The sequence below is a fragment of the Ornithodoros turicata genome, chromosome 3, assembly GCF_037126465.1.
Source record: "Ornithodoros turicata isolate Travis chromosome 3, ASM3712646v1, whole genome shotgun sequence".
In the NCBI taxonomy this organism is placed as follows: Eukaryota; Metazoa; Arthropoda; class Arachnida; order Ixodida; family Argasidae; genus Ornithodoros; species Ornithodoros turicata.
Genome location: NC_088203.1, coordinates 94589481 through 94614170, shown reverse-complemented (window position 1 = coordinate 94614170; position 24690 = coordinate 94589481). Strand labels below are relative to the sequence as shown.

The window sequence follows — 24690 nt, the reverse complement described above, 5'->3', positions numbered from 1 at the left end:
CTTTACAGAAAGGCATTCAGTAGTTAGTTCGTTAGTAAATCAATAAAATACGATAAACAAATAAGTAAAATAGGTAAGTAAACGTTGTTGATGTTGCTGCCACGACAGTGTTTGTCACCCTTAGTGGCTTATTTTACGTGAAGACGCCATGTCTTATCGAATAAGAACAGGAGAGAGTCACAACATTGCGACAATTGGGAAAGAACATATCTGCTGACCAAATTATCTCCTCTTCCCAGGCACTCATATGGGCCCGCGTGTGCCACGACGATTCGTGCAGGGTGTGCATTAGAGCGGGCCTATCTGTAGCGTAAACGTGATTGTCGGACATGCCTAAAGCACTCAGTACAACTCTTCCGGTCTTCCTAGATAATTTTGGTTCTCCGAGTTGTAGTTACATTAACCGCGTTCGCGGGACTACGTAGTAACGTGGGCCACAAGCTGATCTGATATTCTGCAGTGGGACGTGAATGGAATCAATGTATTGTTATTGTAGGCTCGTTCATTTCTTCATGGTGTTATTAACAGTTCGTGAAGATAACGCAACTACAGAACTGATCTATAGTTGCGTTCTCTATAAAAAAATTCGGAACGGGTTCCGACGACCCCCTGACAATGATAAACCAGTTCTGCTACTTTTCATTTAGTACAGTGTTACGAGACCAGATAGTCGTACCATTTGAAACACCCCCTTCAACATAACTTCGAGTATCAATCTGATGCACAGAAATTACTTCTAAGAATGCCTGCCTACGACTATGCATCGTACCTTTCAGATCGGCTAACGGCTAACTGACGATCTGTACGTGATTTGTAATAATCTTGTTGCCCAAACTTTTGTAGGACGTTCAGGTCACGTCGCCTCTACAACAATTTAGCACACGACATCGCATGACGCAGCTCCTGCGTCGTCTGCTCTGAGCTCGTCTGCGCAAATTTTCATACTGTGCCGTCAATATGTCCCACCTAGTGCACCGCTATAGGTGCCATCTTTATTTCATGTTTCCTTTTCATTGAAGCTAGTAAAACTGTGGTATCAGTCATAAAAGGGAGGCTACGGACGTTGGAAATTAACTACCTATTCCCCCCTGTCTCCAGATGGCAAAATGAAAAATTAATGCTCATACGGTTAGAACGTTTTTTTATTTATTAATCAAATCATGTTTTAACGAGTGTCGATTTGAGTTTTGCAAAAATAGATCCACCACTCTTTCATTCATTTTCACTACAGAAAAAAAAAATTAGAATGACTATAAGAAAATTATTGACCAATGAGACAACTTTTTTGTTGAATCTCCTCCTGCTATGGGAGCCAGATTTGGAATAATTTGCCACTTCTTTCGCTTTCACATCGTACTTCCTACTTTGCATCATTTAAAAATATCATCAAAGTGCGTGCGTCTTTTGAAGACAGCACCACGTTACGCCGTCCATTATTACGTAAAACAGCCTCACCTTCATTAAAATAACCTAATGTTGTACCGACGTGTTGTACCAGACGCCCACATTCTTGGAGACTACGCTAACCCAAGAGCACGCTGTTGTAACGTTGTTCCTGTAACCTTTCCACACGCCGAAGCTCTGATGCGCTTTATTCTCCGCGATAACTCTAATGATGCGAACATTCGTGGATATATTATGAACCTGTGTCTAGGACATAAACAATTCCTTCTTCGAGTTCCATTACTCCGACAACGTGGCCCATCTCGACAGCTAGCTTCTTCCTGCACTCCTTTCCTGTGGAGAGGAAGGGGGTAAAGGGGGTTGGCGCAACTCTGCTTGCGTTATTTATAATAGAGGTGATGTGAGACACACGCACTCATTACTGAATAAACCATGTGCAATGTAGCAGGCGAGGGCCGCGTTGCTAGCCTTAATTATTATGATTGCGACCATCTTCCCCCGTACGGAATGGCTCTCTTCTTCGGACGGTCTCGACGCTCCAGGGAGGGATACTGCTTCCTTGCAGGCCAGCGGGCACAGTTCACCTGTGGGTAGTGCCCATGGCTCCCGCTAGACGTGTTAGATAGCATCGTTTCGCGTGTCGTTGTGCTTCGAAGTACGGTTTCACAATGTGGGTCAAAGACAGTTATGTGGCCTCTGGGCTTTCATCTGCTTACATGAGGCGTGATTCGGTTTGTCTGTAGTACCTACAGGATGGCCGTTTCGCCTCCTATGTACTGAATTTGAGGAGCCACTACAAGTCCGCAGGTATAGTTTTTTTTTTTTTTATAGATACATGAAATTACAAACTACGTCCAGCTAGCGGTTTACCTCAATCTCGCACCTGTCACGATTGCCACCTAATCGTCCCACACGCAAATATCGACGCTTCGTTTCCAGGAGAGCTACGCAACTTCCAAATGTCATTGTCTGCTGCAAAAGTGATACTACAGTCGTTGACTTGCTGGAGGCAAAAGTCTTGCAGGAATAATTTTACCTCTCTGTTGACTGTGCCTTCTCTTTGTTTTGTAGCAACAGTTTTATGCATTATCTGTGCCCACTCCTCGTGCCTTGGCTGCTAGGTGTCAGTTAGGGTCGTAGTAAATTATAATCAATAACAATCAGCGCTGACGTGATACATATATCGTGAAGCAATTGATTTAGTAGTAAAATCATTATAGTCTTGTATTTCATAGCCACGTTACAACTTGGTTGTTCCCATCCCATCCCGCGCTGACGCGATCCTTCGGGAATCTAAACTCCTGGGCATTCTCTGATACGTTCTGTGCGCAACGATCAGTGAAGAAGCTGTTTCTTCTGTATTTATTCATAATTTTCTGTATCCCAGCTGTTTGTATCTTCTTTTGTTTGCTTGAAAGCTTTAGGGAATAGCAAGCCCACATCGTGGCTAACCTTTCCCTTCTCTTTTTTTACTTTGCATTAAACATATCCCCCCCGTCCCATCATCCCACATATACATGTGTGTGTGTGTGTGCGCGCGCGCGCGTGCTAGCATCTGCATTATCAGTTTGATGAAGAGCAAATGTCGTAGAACAGTGAGTACATCTGAGTCTCTCAAAAATCTTCCTACACAAACATAACAGGTGCCTTAAAGAGGCACCAATTCCTCACAGCATCAAACAGATCACTCCAATTACAGCTGCTAAGAAGGACTACCCTGAGGTTTCTCCGTTTTGCTTTCATAGCTCCAAAAGCTGGGAAGAACCGTGCAGACCGTATAGCGTAACTTTCGTGTGATTGCCCAAACGGGCACGGCTGTTCTATATGACAAACTGAATGTAAACGTAGGCTCGTAAGGCATGCATCCGTCTCCACACCCTAAGAAAAAAAAAGGGGGAATTTTAGTCCTTTTGGGGACTAAATGCACTGCCTCACAAATTATTCCCTTTAGGGAGTAAATGCATCGTACCAAATGAATGTCACAGAGTGAGGACTGCGTTTCATGCTCTATTCTAACAGTCCTACGCGCATAATTCATGTGCATGACTGAAAATACTTTGAATTTAACCATCAACCGCGATATGTCGCATTGCATATGCGTATGCACTGCGCACAATTTCGCAAGAAAGGAACGCGAACTATTTCTTCCTATGTGTGACTGGAAGCGAAGCTCACTAGGTAATACAGCCTTGTTCGATCAAATTAACAAACAGCACATATTTCCGGAGACTGTTGCCTTCAGGAAACCATTTGCGAAGTCCAGTGACTATTTGCAGTTCTGGGGAGTAAATTTCGCGGTTAGGGGACTAAAATGGAGAGAAACTGCAATCTAGGGGACTAGAAGCTGCAATTACTTTTTACTCATTTACCCATTTTACTCATTTTTTTTCTTGGAGTTCACTATAGCTTCACGATGACCTCGAGACATTACATGTGGTTCGCTTACCCTTTTAATTGAAGCTCTCGCTACGTCGAATGGCAAACAATAAAACAACAACAGATTCGTATAATATTGGTGTGCTGTCTTTCGTAATGTTTAATAAATTTCCCCATGACAACAAAAGGCGCACCGCAAGACCGTTTCAACTGGTGCACACAGCTTAACGTAACATTTGTCAGCGTGCAACCAATGGCTCTTTCCGAGAAGCATTACGAACGCTCTTTGTGACACCGAAGGAAACACATTCAAGGAACTATACCAGCGAACGTACAGGGGCACAACACCTTATCGCCTTACAAAACACAAACCCCTTCCACCACAATCCCCAATCTGAAACGGCTTCCCCCGTGACCCCGCGTATAAATTGAGATGCCGATTTGCCATTACATCCTCGGAGCGTTCGTTCTGCCCCCTGTGTGTCTGGGCCCCAGTACGTTATCGCCTCGGCCGATGTTCCACCGAGCACCAGACGCACGTATTATGTGCGCAAGCAGAACAAAGGCGGCGAGAAAGAAAACGAAAATTACCCGTGCCTCGCACGAAAGATGAAAAAGAATATATATATATGTATAAAAAGAAGGCGCAGACGGTAACATGTATGGATGATTAGGGGTGATATCGCTTTATAACTGCGCTGTGATTTCGCGAGCGTGACTTTGCGTATTAAGCAGCTACTGAATGCGAAAGACCCGACGGGAAAGGAGGTGTGAAACAAAGAGACGGTTTTTCAGTCGTATTTCACTCTTTCTTCTTGTTTTCTTCCTCTTTATGTCGAGTCGTGCTTGTACATTTTATTGAGGCGAGCTGAGGCTTTGTTCTCTTGCTTTTTGTGTCTTCTTTATTTCCTTTTCGTTTCTTTTTCTGCTTTCTTTTCTGTTTTAGCTCGAAATTAATAAGGACCGAAACTGGAAGGAAGATAATGGATAAGGATTTTACTCGCCTCTTAATTTCTTGTCACGTAATATAGGTGTCGCTGTCGAACTCAGTTTTATTGCAACATAATATAGAGGTGAGATAATAGAGGGAGAAAGGCAGTTGGAGGGAAAATGGAAAGGAAAAAAAATCCCATTATCGGTGTGCTGCGCAGACTGGAAGTCAGATAGCTGCACCGTGAAATTTTTCGTCATGGAAAGATGTCAATGCTGCTGAGTTGGTTCTCAAATTACGTGTCGGCACGTGTCATGTCGCAATACTCATATAATCTCTAATAATAAATATCTTCGCGAATGGAGTGTATATTGAATTCTTCGGGCCAATCCTATGGAGAAATATGAGAGTCTATTTCGCATAATGGTAAAGTTCTCGTTGTTGTTTTTCCTTTCTCTTTATCGACACTGACATTAATACTGCACTCTCGGTAACATTCCTACAATCAAGAAATCGACATGCCTAAACTGAACGCGTGCCATGCTTTGCCGTTCTTCTTTCTTGGTTGGTTGGTGGGTGGGTGGTGTTTTATTAACGAGCGATATGCTATGCAATATGGCGGCATGTTGCTCTCGAGGGAGATCATGGGTGCTGGCTGGTCCTGGGCCCACGTCATATGCAAGTCTGCCGACATTTGCCTTACAGTGTCTGAGAAAAACCGGGAGAGGAGAGGGAGAACAGTTAGAGAGTATAGTGGACGCGGGGATGCTGCATGTTGAGCTCTGTCTGTCGACATAAATCTCGTGACCTATTCGACAACAATAACAGATAAATTAATGGTGATGAATGGGGAAATTCGCCACATGAGGTGCGGCCCACTACCCCAAGGCACGACCGGACAGGATGAGATGTGTCCTGATGATGAGATGATGCGGTGCAGACAGGCTTCTTAGTTGTGTTTGCTAGTGGTACCTAGCCAATTAATTGTCTTCGGAAAGGTAACTATTTTGTGAAATAATCTAATGTTTCGCTAGTTTCGAGCAAATAAATAAAAATATAACAAATGTACCTGTATAATGCTTCATATGTTCGGCCCTGGTGTCTTAATTATCGACAGTGACGTCATTTACGAATGACATCCTGTTTCTTCGTGTAGCTCGATGTAAGACAAACGAATGACATTCGCTGGGAATGCCATTCGGTTTGCCGTGTGACAGGGGTAGATATCTCATCGTCTCCTCCTCCATAAACTCAGTGCACCTAATATTGATACTAATGTGTAATACCAGCCAGTCCAGCTCAGTCCTGGGTCGTCTTTACAGACTCAAGACCCGCGCTCCAGTGTGTGGCCAACTTGGGGATACGTGGACTCCTCGGTCCTGTTGTCTTTGACATCCTGCAAGCTTATAAGAAGGCGACCATTGCAGGGCACACTGTAGTATTGCAGTGGATCCCCGGACATGTCGGTATCAGCGGCAATGAAGAAGCAGACAAAGCCGCATTGAACGCCCATCAGCACGCAGCTTTTTCCCCGATAATGATGTCGTCGGGCGACCGAAGACACCTCCTCTCGACTCTCACCGGTCCCAAGATGCAAGCTCAGTGGGAACACGACATAGTTCACTCCCTTCTCTCTGATGTAGACCCCACGTTTTCTCTCGTCCTTCCTCCGCGACTACCGCGCCCCTTAACTGCTCTCTTCCACCGCATGAGGCTCAACGTTGCCTTTACACCTGCCTTTCAACACCGTCTCGGCTCCACCTCGTCTTCCCTCTGCCCCACTTGTGGAGTGCACGGCGACCTCAGCCACGTCATCCTGGCTTGTGGGCAATACCACCACCACCACGAGCGTGCCCTAATGGAACTCTCTATGCAACGCATTGACAAGCGGCCGTTCAACCTAGCGAAGATCCTCGGTCCGTGGTCGAACGCTGCCCACCAGGCGCAGGGCCGTCGTCTTCTGGCGGAGTGCTTGTGCTCCACCGGTCTGGCGACGGCTCTTTGAAAGCCCCATCATCATCCCTTCATCCTCCCCCAACGCGAAATAGGGCAGTGTACCGCCTCAGCGGCGGTGAATCGCCCACCCCATCACCATCCAATGTGTGTGTGTGCGTGTACTAATGTGCTATCATGGCTGCATTGCTTCCTTTCTGATCGTAGTCAGTACGTAACTGTTAACAACATTAATTCTGGTCTTGACCCGGTTTTATCAGGTGTGCCTCAGGGCTCCGTGCTTGGTCCTCTCCTTTTCTTAATCTACATTAACGACTTGCCGCAATGTATCTCTTCATCGTCTATTTGCTTATTCGCCGATTACTCTGTTCTATACAAAGAAATCTTACAGGAATCCGATGCCCAGCTTCTTCATTCTGATCTTAATAACGTACTAACATGGTACCACACCTGGGACATGGAGCTGAATATTAACAAATATAAAGACATGAGAATAACACGAACCCGAGGCTACTGCATGTCATACACTCTTGATGACACTACGCTAGATTCGGTTCTTTCCTACAAATACCTAAAAGTTTATATCTCATCAGACTTGTCTTGGAAAACACATATTGAGCATATTATCACCAATGCTAACCGTACTTTGGGATATGTTAGACGCACCTTTCATCAGGCACCTCAGCATCGCAAATTAGCCCTATACACGTCCATTGTTCGCCCGAAGCTTGAGTATGCAGTTTCGGTCTGGGACCCGATTTCAGCAGTTCTTGTTCAGGCCATCGAAACCATTCAGAACAGGGCTACCCGCTTCATCTTCGGCATCTACCAACGCACAGCCAGTGTAACTTCTATGAAACATAACTTGCAACTTACTAACCTAGCATTGCGACGAAAAATGTTCCGTCTGTGCCTGTTCCACAAAATATATTATCGTAACGATAGCTTGCGATCTCGCTTTATATTTCCACCTACATACGTATCAAATCGCGCTGACCATCGTCAAAAAGTACACATTCCATCTTGTTCAACCAAATCTCATGCTGACTCCTTCTTCTACCGTACCGCCGTCAACTGGAACCACCTTTCCGGTTCAATGACATCAATTTCGCCCATCGCTCAGTTCAAAAGTGTCATTAGTGATTATATAACATTGTAATCAACATTGTTATTCTGATATAATTGTTATACTTTGTATTCAGCTTTTTCTATTTTGAGTAACCCGTTTACTTCAACCACCCCTCCCGTCTGTAACGCTAACGCCCTGAGGGTATTAAATAAATAAATAAATGGGAGGTGAACGCAACCCCGAGACGAAGCCTGTGCACCAGCGATGCAAAATGGCGAGACACCCGAGAAGGCATGGTGAAGCCAAGGTCAGGATCCACTTCACGCATCAGAACTCGTGATGGAATGTCACGGGATCATTGCGCATGTGCGAGAGGCCCCGCCACATCAGTGAGGAAGGTTCGCCTGTTGCCTTTGGGGAGGGCACGCTTGATCGGAAATTGTACGCAGCTGCTGCAGCCCCGTCAGCCTCTTCATTGCCGCGGATAACGCAGTGTGCAGGAACCCACTCGAAGTAGACGGAGTGCTCGCCCATCTCAAGACGGCTTTGTTTCTCCAGTATTTCCACGACCAATGGTGTCAGTGATCCACGAATACCCATGTTCGCTTTACACTGAAGAGCTGCCTTGAACTCATAGTATATCACCCAGCTGCTGATATCGGCGGATGGAATGTGCTTGGGGGAGAACAAAATGGCATGCAACTCTGCAGACGTGAATGAGATGCGGTGCGAGAGACAGTATGCGTGGCACGATGACAGTAGTCGGAATCGTAAAGGCAGCAGTGCAGCAGTGTAAGTTGGTCGACCCATCTGTGAGTACTGCAGGGTGCGAAGGGTAGCGGCACTGCATCATGTTTAGCGCAAATTGTTTCAACACGGCTGCTGCAACGTGATCCTTTTTGTTCTTGAGCCCAGGAATGGTAGTGGAGATCGAAGGTATCGAAAGGACCCATGGAGGGGACCCGGGGACGATTGATCTGCCAACAAAGACCGCTAACAACGGCTTTACAGCAGGGATGAAGCGAGAAATGTTGCTCTGCTTCCGCCTTTTGAGCTTCGAAACCAACGGGTGACGGCGGTTTTCATCGACGGGGTATAGATAATGGCGCACAGTTTCTCTGAGACCTAAGACTTCTACTGGCAGTTCTCGGACCTCTGCTACCACCAAGCGTGTTTCAGCGGCGCGGGGTGCACCGAGGCAGACCCTCAGGTTTCTGCCAACATACACGGAAGTCTCTGTTCAAAAGTTCTTGAGATGCCTTGTAACCCCGGTAGACTGTAGAGGATGGTTCCCCGCACCAACCAATGCCCCATGAATGGATAGGAGCGACTCCTGATCAATCCCCCTTGCAGCGCCAGCGAAGTGGGAAATGACACTGGTCCAGAGTTGAACTTTCGCTTCCAGGTACAGCTTGCGACAAAAGTTTACGGAACACGGCGTTGGCGTATTTCTTCATCGGAGCGGCCCCGTCATATCTGCCAGGAATAGCTTGAATAAGAAACAGGTGACCAGCTGTTCTCTCTATCTTTTAGTATGTGTGTCTGCTCCCGTATGCTGCTAGGGTGCCGCTCAAGCGGAGAAATGTCACATCCCGCTGTTCCGTAAACTTTTGTCCCAAGCTGTACCTGATATGGGCGCTCCACTATAGATTGGCATCCAAGAAAACGCCAAGGAATTTATGGCACTTCACTTGGTTGAGTGTATTATTGGCTAGCGAAAGCGGGAAGGAGCTCATGAGTTTCCGCGTGAATGGTAGCACAACTGTCTTCTCAGCCGAGATGTCCATGCCGGCCTTGGTGAAGTAATGCTGAAACGCATCCAGCGAGTTTTGAAGGCGGCGTCGAATCGCTGGTCTTGATTTACCAGTGGTCCAAACGCACACATCGTCTGCATACAGGGTGTCCCAGAAAACGTGTCATTGAATTATAATTAAAAAAAACTACACCACCAAGAGTCATGCGGTCAATGGCATTTGTTCTTGCTGGGTTCTTGCCACCTCCTGATGTGAATGTCGTGTAACGTAAGTTTAATTATGTAAATTTTTGCGAGCTTAAGGCGGAAATTTGCCTAGTAAATGTTACTTTTTTACCCCGCCAATGTGAAGAGCGTGCCTAATTTACTCAAATTAATTATAATTGACAGGCATAGTCAGGAGCTATCCCATGGGAAAAAATAGCCGAACATCATGCGCTACGGAGGTCGCACAGAATAGCGCACGATGAATTTTTCAGCGCAATCCTTGTTAGTACGACGAAAGGAAGTTGAAAACCCAGCCCACCCCGGTATCGCAGAAAGAGATAACACAGGCACGGCTTATCACGTCCGACTTTCGCTGGGATAATGCTTTCCCTCTCCGAATTTTAGGAACTGTTACTTTTTCTACCATCACTCTGTGGGCTGGCTTCGGAACCTCCTTTCGTCGGACTGAGAGCGATTGCGCTCAAAAAGTTGTCGCGCGTTATGGTCCGGTGCTCCGCAAAGCATGATATTCGGCTATTTTTTCCGATGCTGTGTGCTCGAGCTCGTGAATATCACTGTCAATTATCTGAGTGAATTTGGCACGCTTTTCATATTGGTGGGGTAAAAAAGTGACCTTTACTTGGCAAATTTCCGAGTTCAGTTCGCAAATATTTGCATAATTAAACTTGGGGCGCATGACATTAACTTTAGAAGGTGGCAAAAACCTAATAAGAACAAATGCCGTTGACCGCATGATTCTAGGTGGCGTAGTTTTTTTTTATTTTAATTCAATGACACGTTTTCTTGGACACCCTGTATACAGAGAGCTGAACAAGCGTTGAGCGAAGAGCTGAACTCAAGCGTTGCGATGAACGCAACGCTTGAGATCCGCCATAGCCAAATTGAAGAGGATGGGACTTAATACACTTCCTTGAGGAACGCCCTGGGTCAAAACTGTTTTTTGCGTGTCACCGTCCCGAGTGCGCACGAATATTGTTCTGCTGGACAAGAAGTCAGACACCCAAAGAAAAAGTTGGCGAGATACTCTAGCCCGGAGGAGGGTGTGCAAAACGTAAGTGTGACTGACCGCATTATAGGCACGTTTGACATCAAGAAAAACAGCCCCGACAATCCTCTTGCAGCTCTTGACAACTTCAACAGTGGTCATAAGGTCCATAAGGGAGTCAATTGAGCTACGGTGCCGACGGAAGCCCGCCGCATCAAGCAAAACGTGATTCCTTTCGAGCCACCATTCGAGCATGTGTAACACCATCTGCTCCATCACCTTACCAACACAACTGGTAAGGCTAACCGGACGGAAACGTTTGTTTGCCATGCTTCAGCAACGGGACCATCAAAGGACCTATTCAAGGACGTTGTCGCGCCTCGAGTAAACAATAAAAACACAAAGGGTGTTGTTTTCTTAGATGAAATTATTGATAAAGCTAGTTAAACGTACCAGTAAATCTACAGGGTGTTTCCTTTTATCTGCAACAAATTTTCATAAAAAGGGGAGGTGCCTTAGGGCGGTTTTACTTTTGTCATTGGATTACTCGACGGGGCTGCTACTAGGAAACCGATTTTTTTGCACAATTAGGGGATTAATGAACAGACTTATTTTAATCAACTTTTTAATTATTGACTTTAGGGAGCACATTGCAATTGCAATATTAAGGCCTGGTCACCAGATGATCCGATCGAACTACTGATGAAGCACTAAAGTAATCTCAGCGCGTGCTATAGACCTAAGTATTTCACCTCGGCCGTCCGCTGGAAACAGAAACAAAAAGGGCGGGGTTGACGTCGATATCTCCGCCCTCACTTAAAGTCACAGAAAAACACGATAAGCGATGTTGGCAAATCCTTATTTATTTATTTTATTTATTGTAAGTAACCCAAAGGCCAGAAGGCATTAATGCTCTCAGCTTGTGACCATGTCTCGTTGGAATTATCGTCGATCCCGTGGAAAATCAGGTTGTCACGCCTTGACGTGTTCTCTAAGTCATCCAGGCGATCGGCGAAATTTGATATAATACTTACCGTTACTTTGATATAATTACTTATCGGGGTATGTTTCACGATCTTTGTTTTCTTTGTCTTTTTCCTTCCTTTCGTTCCTTCATTTGTTCGCCGTATCACTCGTTTCATCCTGCCGGACGCAACTGTTGCCCTTCCCCGGTACGATAAGCGCTGATACGTAGTGGTGATGCGCAAAGCTCTTTGCAAGCAAAAAGGAAAAAGAAAACAAAGACCATGAAACATTACGTTTTTCTGTGACGCTAAGTAAGGGCGGAGATATCGACGTCGACGTCGCTCTTTTGCCGACCACTTGAGGGGCGCAACAGACGGCAGAGCTGAAATAATTAGGTCTGTGGCGCGCGCTGCGATTACTTTTTTGCTTCATCAGTGGTCCCAGCGGATCATGTGGAAATCGGGCTTTAATATCGCATTTGCAATGTGCTCCCTAAAGTCAATAATTAAAAAGTTGATTAAAGTATATTTGTGAATTAGTCCCCTAATTGGGAAGAAATACGGCTTCCTAGTAGCAGCCCCGTAGAGTAATCCAATGACTTAAGTAAAAGCGTCCCAGGACAACTCCCCTTCTAATGAAAATTTGTTGCAGGTAAAAAGAAACACCTTATAATTACCCTGCTTTCTTGAACCTCTACGCGGAGGTGCCCTCACACTGTAAATGTGCCGCCCATGTCAACTATAAAGAGAGACAGGACGTACCCCATAATCCGACGGCAAGCTGCAAGGAAGCGGCTCTGAACGTCTGCAGAGGGGAGCGAGACCAAAGGACCTTTCTTCGCAGTGTTAATCTATCACGCCTCGCTTCTGCGCAGTCCGGAATACATTGAAAGGCTCTCGTGGCCCCGCACCACCTGAGCCGAAAAAACAATGCGCAAGCAATGTGCATTCACAATTCAGTGCCGCATACTTGAGCGATGGAAGCACCGCCTCGCCTCCTTTCGATGCTACATGATCTGCAGATATTTAGTATATCTATTATTTATTTCAGAGCACTATACAGTGGGGAGTGGGTTAAAACATCAAACAAATGTGTTGAAAGAGCGAACAGGCAAAAACAACTACAACAAGAAAACCATTTAATAAAGAACAATATATCAAAGAGGCAAGAAAATAACTACAGTGCATATGTAAACATATACATACGCAGTTGATTGGCAACGACTTATGGCTAACAGTTGTTAATAGAGGAGAACCATAACGTGTTTACAATACTGCTGTAGTCAAGTTCATGTATGACGTTACCCAAAGCTGAATGAAATGCTGAAAAATTGTTAGCTGTGGCAAATAATGTGGGAAGGCAGTTCTAGTACCTTAACGTTCGCGGTATAAATGAGTCTGAGAAGGTCCTAGTCTTACACTGAGGAATGTAAACTTTGTGAATGTGATCCAAGCGTTATGAAACGTACATGAAGGCGGTGTAGAGCGAGAAATGAGGCGACCAGGCTCTACTGAGGTTGATGGGTTTAATGACGGTTAATGGCGATGAACCGAAAACGAAAGCTCGGGTCACGCGCAGTGCTGCGCGTAACCGATGGCGGTGCTGGTGATGATTATGACGCTGCTGCTACAGGGCTCCCCCCCGTGGCGGATGACAAAGCTGGCGAGGAGGGCCGAGGTTGGCGGAAAGGTCGGGCGCCGAGGCGAAGGAGTGCAGGAGCCGGACCCGAGGCGGCGGGCGGCTCGTAGTGTGCGAGCTGCGGCGCCCAATGCACTCGACGTGGAGGGGAAGAATGCTGGAGACAGGGGTTGAGCACGGACGTAGGGAGGGCGGGTCGGGCGATACCAGAGGTGCAGACTCCAGGAATGCGGGCTTAAGCCTGTCGATGGCCACAGTGTCAGGTCCTCGCGGAAGATCAAGGCGAAAAAACTTCGCGGCTCGCGAGATGACCTTGTAGGGGCCGTCATAGGGAGGCTGCAAGCTGGAGCGCACAGAGTCCCGGCGGACGAAGACGTGGGTGGCTTGATTAAGGTCGGGGCTCACGAACACGCGTGTTGCGGGACCGGAGCGGGTAGGCGTGGGCTTGAGGTCCCGGAAGAGCTGGCGGAGACGGTCGATGTAGGAGGAAGGGTCGTGCACGAGCGGGGCCGAGGGGGTGAAGAATGATCCGGGAAGGCGGAGCGGGCAGCCGTAGACCATGTGGGCCGCGCTGCAGTCATCCTGGCGGATCGCGGCGCGAAGGCCAAGCAGGACGAAGGGTAGACGCTCGGGCCAGGTTGTGTCGCCGTGGTCAGTGGCGCGGAGGGAAGCCTTGAGCTGCCGATGAAGGCGCTCGACCAGGCCGTTGGCAGCCGGATGGTAGGCCGTGGTTCGGATGTGATGGGTTCCGAGGGCGCTGCACAGGTGACCGAAGAGGGCCGATTCAAACTGGCGTCCTCTGTCCGTGGTTACAGTGGACGGGACGCCGAATCGGGAAACCCAGGAGAAGAGGAATGCGTGGGCCACCGTCTCTGCCGTGATGTCAGGGATCGGCGTTACCTCCGGCCAGCGGGTAAACCGGTCGATGCACGAGAGCAGGTAGCGGTAGCCTTTGGCCGGAGGAAGCGGGCCGACCAAGTCGATGTGGACCTGGTCGAAACGTGCATCTGGCGGAAGGAACCGCGATGGAGGCGAGATGGTGTGGCGGTAGATTTTGGACCGCTGGCAGGCTAGGCAGGCCCGCGCCCAGTGACGGACATCGGCATTCATGCGAGGCCATATGTAGCGCTCTGCGACGATCTTTTGCGTGCCGCGTACGCCAGGGTGGGACAGGGAGTGGAGGGCGTTGAAAACATGCCGGCGGAAGGCCAGGGGAACGAAAGGGCGCGGGGTACCAGTAGAGGTGTCGCACCATAGACTTGCCGTCGAACCGGGGAGCGAGATCTCCCGAAAAGTGGTGGATGAGGCGGGGGATGAACGAAGGGCGGCGAGCTCTTCATCAGCCTGTTGCGCCTGGGCGATGCCGTCCAAATCGACCGCGGGGGGCGGATGGAGAGCATTGACGTCCGGCCGCGAGAGTGCGTCGGCAGCGGCATTGTCTTCGCCTGCGACGTGTCGCACATCGGTCGTGAACTCCAAGAGGTAGCACATGTGCCGGGTTTCACGAGGCGAGTGGGTGAGGGAGGCCGATCGCAGGGCGAACATGAGAGGCTTGTGGTCGGTGTACAGCACAAACGGGCGGCCCTCGAGAAAATGGCGGTAGTGTCTGCATGCCAGGTAGGCGGCGAGGAGCTCACGCCCGAAGGTGCTGTAGCGTGTTTCTGCTGGCGAGAGGCGCTGGGAAAAGAAACCGAGAGGTTTCCAGTTGCCATCCTGACGCTGTTGCAAGACCGCGCCGACAGCAGCAGTGGAGGCGTCGACGAACAACGCTGTCTTGGCGTCAGGACGAGGATGGTGGAGCAGCACAGCATCTGCCAGGGCCTGCTTGACTTCTACGAACGCGCGTTCTGCTGCCGGTGTCCACTCCAGAGGGGCAGCACGGGCCTCTTTCGGACGGTCAGCGCCGAGAGCTGCGTAGAGAGGCTGGAGCAAGGCAGCACAGCGAGGCACAAAACGTCGGTAGAAAGTCACGAGGCCAAGGAATGAACGAAGTCCTTTGCGAGAAGTGGGGGCAGGAAAGTCTCGGATGGCCTGGACCTTGGATGCGAGTGGCCGGATGCCTTGCGGGGTGATGGTGTGTCCCAGGAAGGTAAGGGTGGTAACGCCAAACTCGCACTTCGCGGCATTGATGGAGACTCCGTAGTCCTCCAGGCGCGAGAACAGGGCGCGCAGATGGGCGCGATGAGCCTCCGGAGATGGACTTGCGACGAGGATGTCATCCATGTATGCGAATGCGAAGTCCAGGCCGCGGAGCACTTCGTTGATGAATCGTTGGAATGTCTGCGCAGCATTACGCAGGCCAAAGGGCATCCGCACTTATTCAAAGAGGCCAAAAGGGGTGGTTATAGCAGTCTTCGGGATGTCAGGGGGATGGACGGGAATTTGGTGATAGGCTTTGATGAGGTCTATCTTGGAGAAGATGGTCGCTCCGTCAAGATTCGCGGTGAAGTCCTGAATATGGGGAAGCGGGTATCTGTCCGGTACCGTGACGATGTTGAGTGCACGGTAGTCCCCACATGGGCGCCAGTCACCAGGTGTTGCTTTGGGCACCATGTGGAGAGCGGAAGACCACGGGCTGGAGGAAGGCCGAATGATCCCCAGTTCGAGCATGTGCTCGAATTCCCTCTTGGCAATGACGAGGCGCTCTGGAGCCAGCCGTCTGGGGCGAGCGAAGACAGGGGGGCCCCGTGTCACGATGTGGTGAGTGACGCTGTGGCGAGGTGGGCAAGAGGCGTGAGATTGGCGCAGGACAGCGGGGAACTCCGTGACAATGTCGGCGAAAGCAGTGGGCAACGGTAGCCGTATGGTGGGACTAATGGCGGCTATATGCGCTGGGGCTCCATAAACGTGCAAAGAAGTAGTGTTGTCGACGAGGCGCTGGCGTCTAATATCTACAAGAAGGTCGAAATGGTGGAGGAAGTCGGCGCCAAGGATTGCGAAGGGGAGGTCGGCGATGGTAAAAACCCAACGAAATACTCTGCGCAGGCCGAGGTCAAGGGTGACGGAGCGTTGACCGTAAGTTGAGATGGTGGACTTGTTGACGGCCTGCAAAGCCAAGTCTGGTTGTCGGTGTCGTTTTTCTGCGGGGGTTGGTGGAACGACGCTCACGTCAGCCCCGGTGTCCACCAGGAAGCGACAGCCGGACACGCGGTCCGTGATCCGGAAGAGCCGGCTGTTGTCGCCCCCAGCCACGCCAGCCGTTAATGGTTGGGGGGAGCGTTTCCCGGCCACGAGCAAGGGGCCTGGCAGTTCCTTGCGGCATCGCCGAATTTTCGATGATACCAGCAGAAGTGGTGCTGAGAGGGCGAAGGAGACCGTTGACGGGATGGCGAGCAGCGACGGCAAAACGGGCGTCGAGGGGAACGTGGTCGCTGCGGGGGAATGGCGTCCACCCGGTTCACAAGGGCCGCCACCGTAGTCTGGAGTTGCTGGAGCGACGTGCTGATGGCATTGATTGCAACGTCCACCGGTGGAGGGGAGGTGCGGGGGGCCAGGGCGGCAACGGCTCCTGGAGATGGAAGGCCAGCAAAATCCAGAATACGGTCCGCCATCTTCGCCAAGTCATCCAGGCGGGAATTTTCGCCGGCGGCCAGGATCATGCGGACATTGTGGGGCAAACGTTGTAGGAAGAGTTCGCGTAGTAGTGAGTCGTCCGTGGTTGGGTTGCCGGCGAGGTCGCGCATGCGGCGTAGGAGCTGGGTGGGCCGTCGATCGCCGAGCTCTTCCCTGTTCAGAAGCTGCTGCAATCGCCGCTCCTCCGAAGCAGATGTACGGCGAATTAACTCGTCCCGTAAGGTGTCGTAGGGCAACTCGGGGTGAGGGTGGATTATTAGGTCACGGACTTCCGCCGCAGCTTCGGGAGGAAGGTTTGCGATGGCATAGCCAAACCTTGAGGCTTGAGAAGTGACGCGGCGTCCGTCGAAGAGAACCTCCGCCTGCGCGAACCACAGCTGAGGATCGGAGATGGAGAAAGGCGGCAGGCGGAGCGGTGCCACAGAAGCCTCGAGCGGTGGAAGTGGCGGTGGCCGGCTGGGAGGCGAAGAGCTGGTGGAGTGCTGGTCACCGTTCATGATGGTGGAACGCTAAGACATCACGTCCGGGTCACCAGTTGTAGAGCGAGAAATGAGGCGACCAGGCTCTACTGAGGTTGATGGGTTTAATGACGGTTAATGGCGATGAACCGAAAACGAAAGCTCGGGTCACGCGCAGTGCTGCGCGTAACCGATGGCGGTGCTGGTGATGATTATGACGCTGCTGCTACAGCGGGATGAGTACCTGATCACGTAGGATGACATGGTGAAATATTTTATATAAAAAAGACAGAGCCGTGCAGTCGTGCGACATGATCAGAGGGGTGCGAGGCCTATATTAGTTTTCATGGCCGTTACGCTTGATGCCGGCTGATAGTTCGAAGAGATGAAACGCGCAGAGTTGTTTCGAATGGTTTCTTTCTAGCCGGTTGGAGAGGGTTTCAAGCCCGGGATTCCATATTGCCGATGCATATTCCAGTTGTGAAAGCCCCATCATCATCCCCTCACCCGTTCCCAATGCGCAATAGGGCGGTGTACCGCCTTAGTGGTGGTGAATCGCCACCTCATCATCATCCAATGTATGTGTGTGTGTGTGTCCAGTTGTGAACGGACGACAGTTCTATAAAAAAGAAGCTTAATGTTACTCGGAGTAGAGCAATTTCGCGCGATATCCCGGCATTCGATTTGCTTTTTTGATCATGTATTCAACGTGAATATCCCAACTAAGATTAGCAGCGATGTGAACGCCCAGGTATATGTAGCACACAACGGACTCGAGAGCGATACCGTCAAGGTAACATGCTGATGAGATGTTAGTAGTGCAGGAAATGCGCATGTGTTTACATTTAGGGTCATTTGTCACGTTTCGCACCAGGAAAAGATCGCGTCAAGGTCAAACTGAAGTGCACAAGCATCATTGTTAGTGGATATTTTGCGAAAAAGGACGCAGTCGTCCGTCCGCAAATAAATGAATGGAAGAGGAAACGTATTTAGGCAGGTCGTTATTGTAGACAATAGGAACAGTAAAGGACCAACAACGGTACCTTGTCGTTCGCCAGAGACTACTGGGTGCAGGTAAGAGTTAATACCGTTTGCGACGACAAACTATTGGCGATGCGTGAGAAAGCATTCCAGCCATCGTAGTACGTTAGTATCGTGTCCAATCGTGTTTTGTTTCAATAGACCTTGTCGCGTTACTCTCAAACCACCGGTCTCCGTGCGCTCCCTAGCCTCGTTCCCAGCGACGACACAACAGGGGTGGACTGCCAAAATTGCTCTTCCCATTGGGATGAATACCGGTGACCGCCGTCTTTAATGAGTATATATATATATATATATATATATATATATGACTGACGATAACGTAACATTGTCATCCGATACACATCTGGGTAGCGTACACTCTTAAAAAAAGGGTGTACAGCAACTCCTTTTTGGGGTGTACACCCTTGCCACATATGTCACTCCCTTTGGAGTGTAGAATTACCTTCCAGTAGGGTGTTAAAGTGTCTCCTCACTTCCTGAAGGGAGCCAGGAGTCTCCTTTTTGAGAGTAATCGTACTCTGCAAACGGGAGTGATATATGCGGCACGGAGAAGAAGTCAAAGTACACATTCTTTTTTTTTCTTTTTGAAGAGTGTATGAACGTTAGAAAGTTCAAGCAAAAAGAAGATTGCTTGCTTCCGCATGCGATGTGCACAATTGTTCACGTAAGGAGTGCTGGCCGATGCGACGTCTTTTCTACAGCGGTTCCCCAGCGGGAGAAAATGAACGGGCACGGTATGAACACGAACGGACACGAAAATGAACGAAAACACACACGGGAAAATGAACGAACTCTGCAAACGGCAGTCCACACGTGCACAGTTCCTATGACTACCACGGGGTGGCAGCACTAATGGCAGCACATCAGTTCAGTGCGTCTTAACGCGGGGTCGTCATCTTTGGAAGTGATCAACAGCTTACGAGGCCTCATGTACAAAACGGCGCGTTTTAATGCGAGATTATCGGGTAACAATAATTACCGTGGTCCAAAGACGTCCGAAACGGCGCGCAGAAACAGCAAACGCGTTGTTTACAAAAGGTTCGGTCGCCGATCACGGGCGCGGCCATCTTTAAGGTGACGTATGCGGTGACGTTCGCTGCGACGTGTGACCAGGGCCTGTTCAGAATGCATTGCGTTCGCCCCGCACGCTTTCGTCTATGGAGCAATACATTGGATGCCACCCCTGTGGCTATCTCCATAGTTAGGTTCCCTACTTGATGACAACACGCACATACTATACTGTACTATGTTGTAGTATACTATAATAAGTTGCTCTCCGGAATATAGGCTAAAGACTGAATAGGTATAAAGGGGTCTACCCCCATTGGTAGGCCCATTACTAGAGGTCCTGGAGTGGCCAGTCTCGAGTACTTTGGGACTAACATCCCCACTTTTTCTTTTTTTCAATCAATCAATCAATCTGCACCTTTGACTAGCTTGGTTCGATTTTTCCGCTCTGGTCTCCCGTTTTAAATATGCGTCCTAACGTTCACCGGGGAAGTAAATTTTTCATGTGTTTCTTTGTACATCTTTTTAATAATACCTATCAGTTTTTCGCTCACATGTTTGTCGTTAATGGAATGAATATCTCGTATCCACGAGAGCGTCCGCACCGCGGTTCCACCTAATAGCTCCGCAACGACAGACGTTAAGAGACAGATTAATTTGCGTGTCCATCACACTTTACGAGGTCTCGTAAAGTAAAGCCGTCTCGGTCACTCCCTTCGTAAACACCTCCTAAACGCTTCGTCATGCACAAAATGTTGTACTAAACGACGCCAATTTTTCCAAGTCTTTCGTGGCTTTCGATCGAGCAATTAATTAAATATGTCGCCGAGAGATTATAAAATGCCGTTAAATCGGGACAAAAGTAGAAACGACGATAAACCCTGAGACAAGGAACAGAAAAAAAACAACACGACACGTTTGGTATTTGAAAGTAGGTTCGTTGCTTGTATCTCCACCAGAAGAACAACTCTTCATCTGCAAAACGTGGAGCGAATTGAACGTACGTGCTCTACGGAAAAGTAATTTTAGTCTTTCTGGGAAATAAATGCCTTCCCCACCAGCATTCTTGGGTTAGCATTAGGAGTATCAAAATGGTGTATGTGTGTGTGTGTGTCCGTGTATGGGGGGGGGGGGGGGGAGATGGTGAAGCTTCACCGAGGCTGAGGTATAAGTGGACATGTAAAGGGGATATAAGAGCGTAAGTGTAAATGGTGGTAAACGATTTGAAATTGAAGTAGTCGAAGGTAATTAAGAGTAAGAGGTAAGAGTAATTGAAGGTAATTAAAGGCAATTAAAGCAAGAAAGTTGATTTTAAAGGTAATGAATGTAAGATATATGTAATTAAGAGAAAGATTACATGAAGTTAAAGATTACCGCAAGTTACCGGAGGTAATTAAAGCTAATTAACGTCAATTAATGAGGAATTGAGACTAATTAAAGAAAGTAGACGTCAGGGGGAATCAAATGAAACTCAAGATTACCTTCGGTAATTACACGGTAATTGAAAGTAATTGAAGTTAATTAAATGGACTTCCATATAGAAGTTGAACGGGAAGTCAAGTATGGAGGGGAAATGGATAACCGGAAGTCGGGTTTAGACCGGAAGTGGGCAACCGGAAGTTGGGTTTAGACCGGAAGTGGATACACAGAAGTCAAGTATGGACTGGAAAAGGCGCTTAATGCCAACGCATTTCTCTCGCATTTACTGCTAAATGGCCACTGAATTTTTTTCAATGGAGGGGGGGGGGGCTCAGTTGATAGCGTGTTCGATTAATGACCCAAGGCTGCAGGTTCGAACTCGGCCTAGGACGGCAGCAACTTGGTGGCACGGAGCAAGTTGCTTTGACACGTCGTCTCCCGCGAGGGACATTGAACACGGTGTTCCGTTTGTTCCGATTTCAGCGCACCTTAAATAAGCCCCAAGTTGGAAAAATTAGTCTATCGACCGGTCTCTGTGGCGTCGCTTATGACAACAGGTTGCTCGTGACGTAATTATGAATTATGAATTTTCACGGTTTCGCAATGGTAATTCCAGTAGACACGTAAGATGTGTCAGAATATTTGTGTGCCTACTCGCAGCACGAGCCGCAGGGTAGGACTGCTGATATATAGTTTCGACCAGGGTTGCGGACTTGCAACTCCGGAGTTGGAATGATTCCGGAATCATTCCAGATTTAGCAGAGCCCGGAATGGAATTGGAATGGAATGGCGGAAACCGTCCTAGGAATGGGAATGGAATGGTCTGGGTGCCCCGCTGGCAGTTTTGGTTTCAACGTGCTGGTTTCTGCCCTCGCACCCTTTGCACCGCACCTGCACACGGTCAAGGGTGAAATAACCTTGTCTTTGTGCTTTTTCCGTGCTTGGTAATGTCAATCTCCTCTAGCATTGTTGGACTTGCCAGTATGGTTACCGGTCCTTTTCTCTTATTGAGGGAATTAACGGAATGAAATTGGGTTGCCAAGGCCATTCCAGGAGTAGGAACTGACCATACCCTTTCATTCCGAGGAATTGAAAGGAACGGAATTATCGCAAATCTCCATTCTTCCGAATGGAATTAGAACGGAATGGGAGTCCCCATTCCGCAACCCTTGTTTCGACCACCTGGGGGTTCTCGATGTGCGCCGGAAATCTCCGACACACGGTGCTGGAAGCAATGTTTACCTCCCCCCACTGGCGTAGCCAGAAGAGGGGGGGTTCTGCGTGATCAACCCCTCTACGAAATGGTGCTTTGGTAGTGCATTTGGGAGAGGGAAACGAGGGGAAGTCCTGCTCTCCCATGTAAAGTCCCCATAGAACCCCTCCCGAAATATTTTTCTTGCTACGTCGCCTGCCTCCCCCACAATGCTACCGTCCTCTGCCGAGATCGAATTCGCGGTCTTGAGCTTAGCTCACTACCCCCCCCCCCCCCCGGGGGAGCCGCTATAGTAGTTACGTGGTCATTTTAAATGTGGTCCTAAATGAAGTACACTACAAAGGCATATAACTCACTCTGAGGAGAGAACGTGATTAAAGCCGAATAGCTGAGGACCTATCAGCCTATCGACAGCCTATCGACAGCCTATCGACTATACACTACTCGTACCCTAAGGTTACCGGCAAGCAGGGCCTTCTGTTGCTTTGTTTTCTCTGCTTTTGCTTCTCTTTTCTTTAGTATTACAAGTTTTGGCCCACGTTGTTCGTAATTAGACGCTCCACTTCTTTAAGCAGGTTGCATTAGAGTGTTTTAGTTGTAGCGTACGCTGGAGGATGGTGTGCTCACTTACACTGCGCATGCGCTAAACGCAAAGCCACGTTCGGCGCATGCGCGCCCGCCATCTCCATGCGCAGGCAAAATGATTGCATGAGTATACACATGCCAACTGCGTACATTCTAAAACTGAGTTTCAGTGTTACGAGACGTTGGATGTTTATCTGGGATCTAGTTTAATATGCATATTTTATCACATCATGTCTTTGTTTATATCTCAACTTACCAAGTACATTATTTTAGTATAATCGGCTGATTTTTAACTAGTCACAATTTTACCATGGTGTTGGCGCATTATTGCCCGAGTTGCTTTTGCACCACTAAAATTCAATCATCATCATCATCATCATGCTACAAAAAACTAAACTAAACTAACACTCTTTATTTGCTAACTTCCGTTTCCTATTCGTCACCGGGCCCGATTCTCCCTTCGCAGTCGAAATTCTTACATTCCTGCGTACACGAATACGCAACCAAAAGCACACCTCGCGGTCTCAGTTCACAAAAATAAGTCCTCATTAATGAATAATATCTCGCTCTTCAAAGTCCCACTCTTATTCCGCACAAATTCTGAACACTTGTACGTACAAAATCAACAATCCAACCTCGTACCGGCTCCACAGCAAACTAAATGCATGTCTGAGGATGCCGCGAGGTTTACTTTCATGGGGTTGAATCCGGAGCGCAGTCAAGTAACTCGTTTTATAGTGTGTCAACATCGCTGTCAATACTCTTGCTTCGGGGCCATCCGGTTCTATATTTACTCGACTCAATCTGAACTCATTTATATTTGATCACAAAACCAGACCGGTCGTCAATGTTAACTTCATTTTCTGAGAGTCTGTCTTTGGAAGAGTCCAAGTGGCTGGGAGAGAAGGCGTAGGGGTGGAACCAGGAAGAAGAAAGAAAACGCGCGGACTGTGCAAACAAATAGAGGGAGAGAGAGAGAAAGAGATGGGGAGGACAAGCTACAGCGGCAGGCACACTCTTAGAAATGAACTTCACCGCATAGCACACTCCTATCCAACCATTATCTCGAAATATATCGTTATCTGCCCTGATTTGTTGAAAGCGGGAGGCGTACGCCTTTTTTTGTGACACTTACGCTGTATATAATTGTCACAAAAAGGTGCACGCCTCCCGTTTTCAAAAAATCAGTGCAGATAACGATACCATTCGAGATGATGGCTTGCTAGGAGCATGCTATAGGGTGAAGTTAGTTTATAAGAGTGTCGCATATCCTTGAGCTACGCGACTCTTTTGCACAGCGGCTCACGGGCTGCAGATCAACTTGCAGTGAATTAATGCTTTAAATCTTGTATTCCCTGGAAAACATAGAAACGTGGTTCAACACGCGAAAGTGTGTCCCGTTTTTTTCGTGTTTCCCTTTCTTTCTTGTCTTTTTTTTCTCTCTCTCTCTTTGCGGCAATTTGCCGCTCGTCTCGGCAGGCAGACTGCCCTCTCTTTCTTATTTTTTTCTTTCTTTCGATAAACGATACCCCCCCCCCCCCACACACACACACACATACACACACGCGCGTAAGCTTGCACCAAATGAACGTAGTAAGCTTGGGCGTTCTTATATTTCGAGTGGTCTTTCTTACGCATGGGCTTCCCGACACTTGACATTCGCTGTCGTCTTCATTTCGTTTTCTGATTTCCCACATGGCCCAAGCATCTGAAGTAAACACGCCCTGTACTCGATTAGGCGGTGTGGATCGTCCCAGATATACGTGAAGGCAAGTACAGCTCGTCAAAGATCACTTCATTGAATAATGCGCTACTCTTCAACCATAATCCCTAATTGCGTTATCGTCCTCTACCGTGACTTGTTGAGAACCGGAAAGCGTGCGCCTTTTTTTTTTTTTTGTGACACTTATGCATTTATATTAATTGCCCAAGTGGTAGTGGCGGTAACTACACTCTTAAAAATGAACTTCACCGCATAGCACGCTCCTAGCCAACCATCATTTCGAATGATACCGTTATCTGCCCTGATTTGTTGAAAACGGGAGGCGTACGCCTTATTTGCGACAATTATGAACAGCATAAGTGTC

The 24690-nt window shown here is 48.4% G+C and overlaps 1 protein-coding gene across 1 annotated transcript in view; it reads right to left on the bottom strand.

The window, feature by feature from the left end:
* The window catches only part of LOC135388857 (hemicentin-1-like), a 160681-nt gene that overhangs the window by 47151 nt on the left and 88840 nt on the right, over positions 1-24690 (bottom strand). The window lies entirely within an intron of this gene.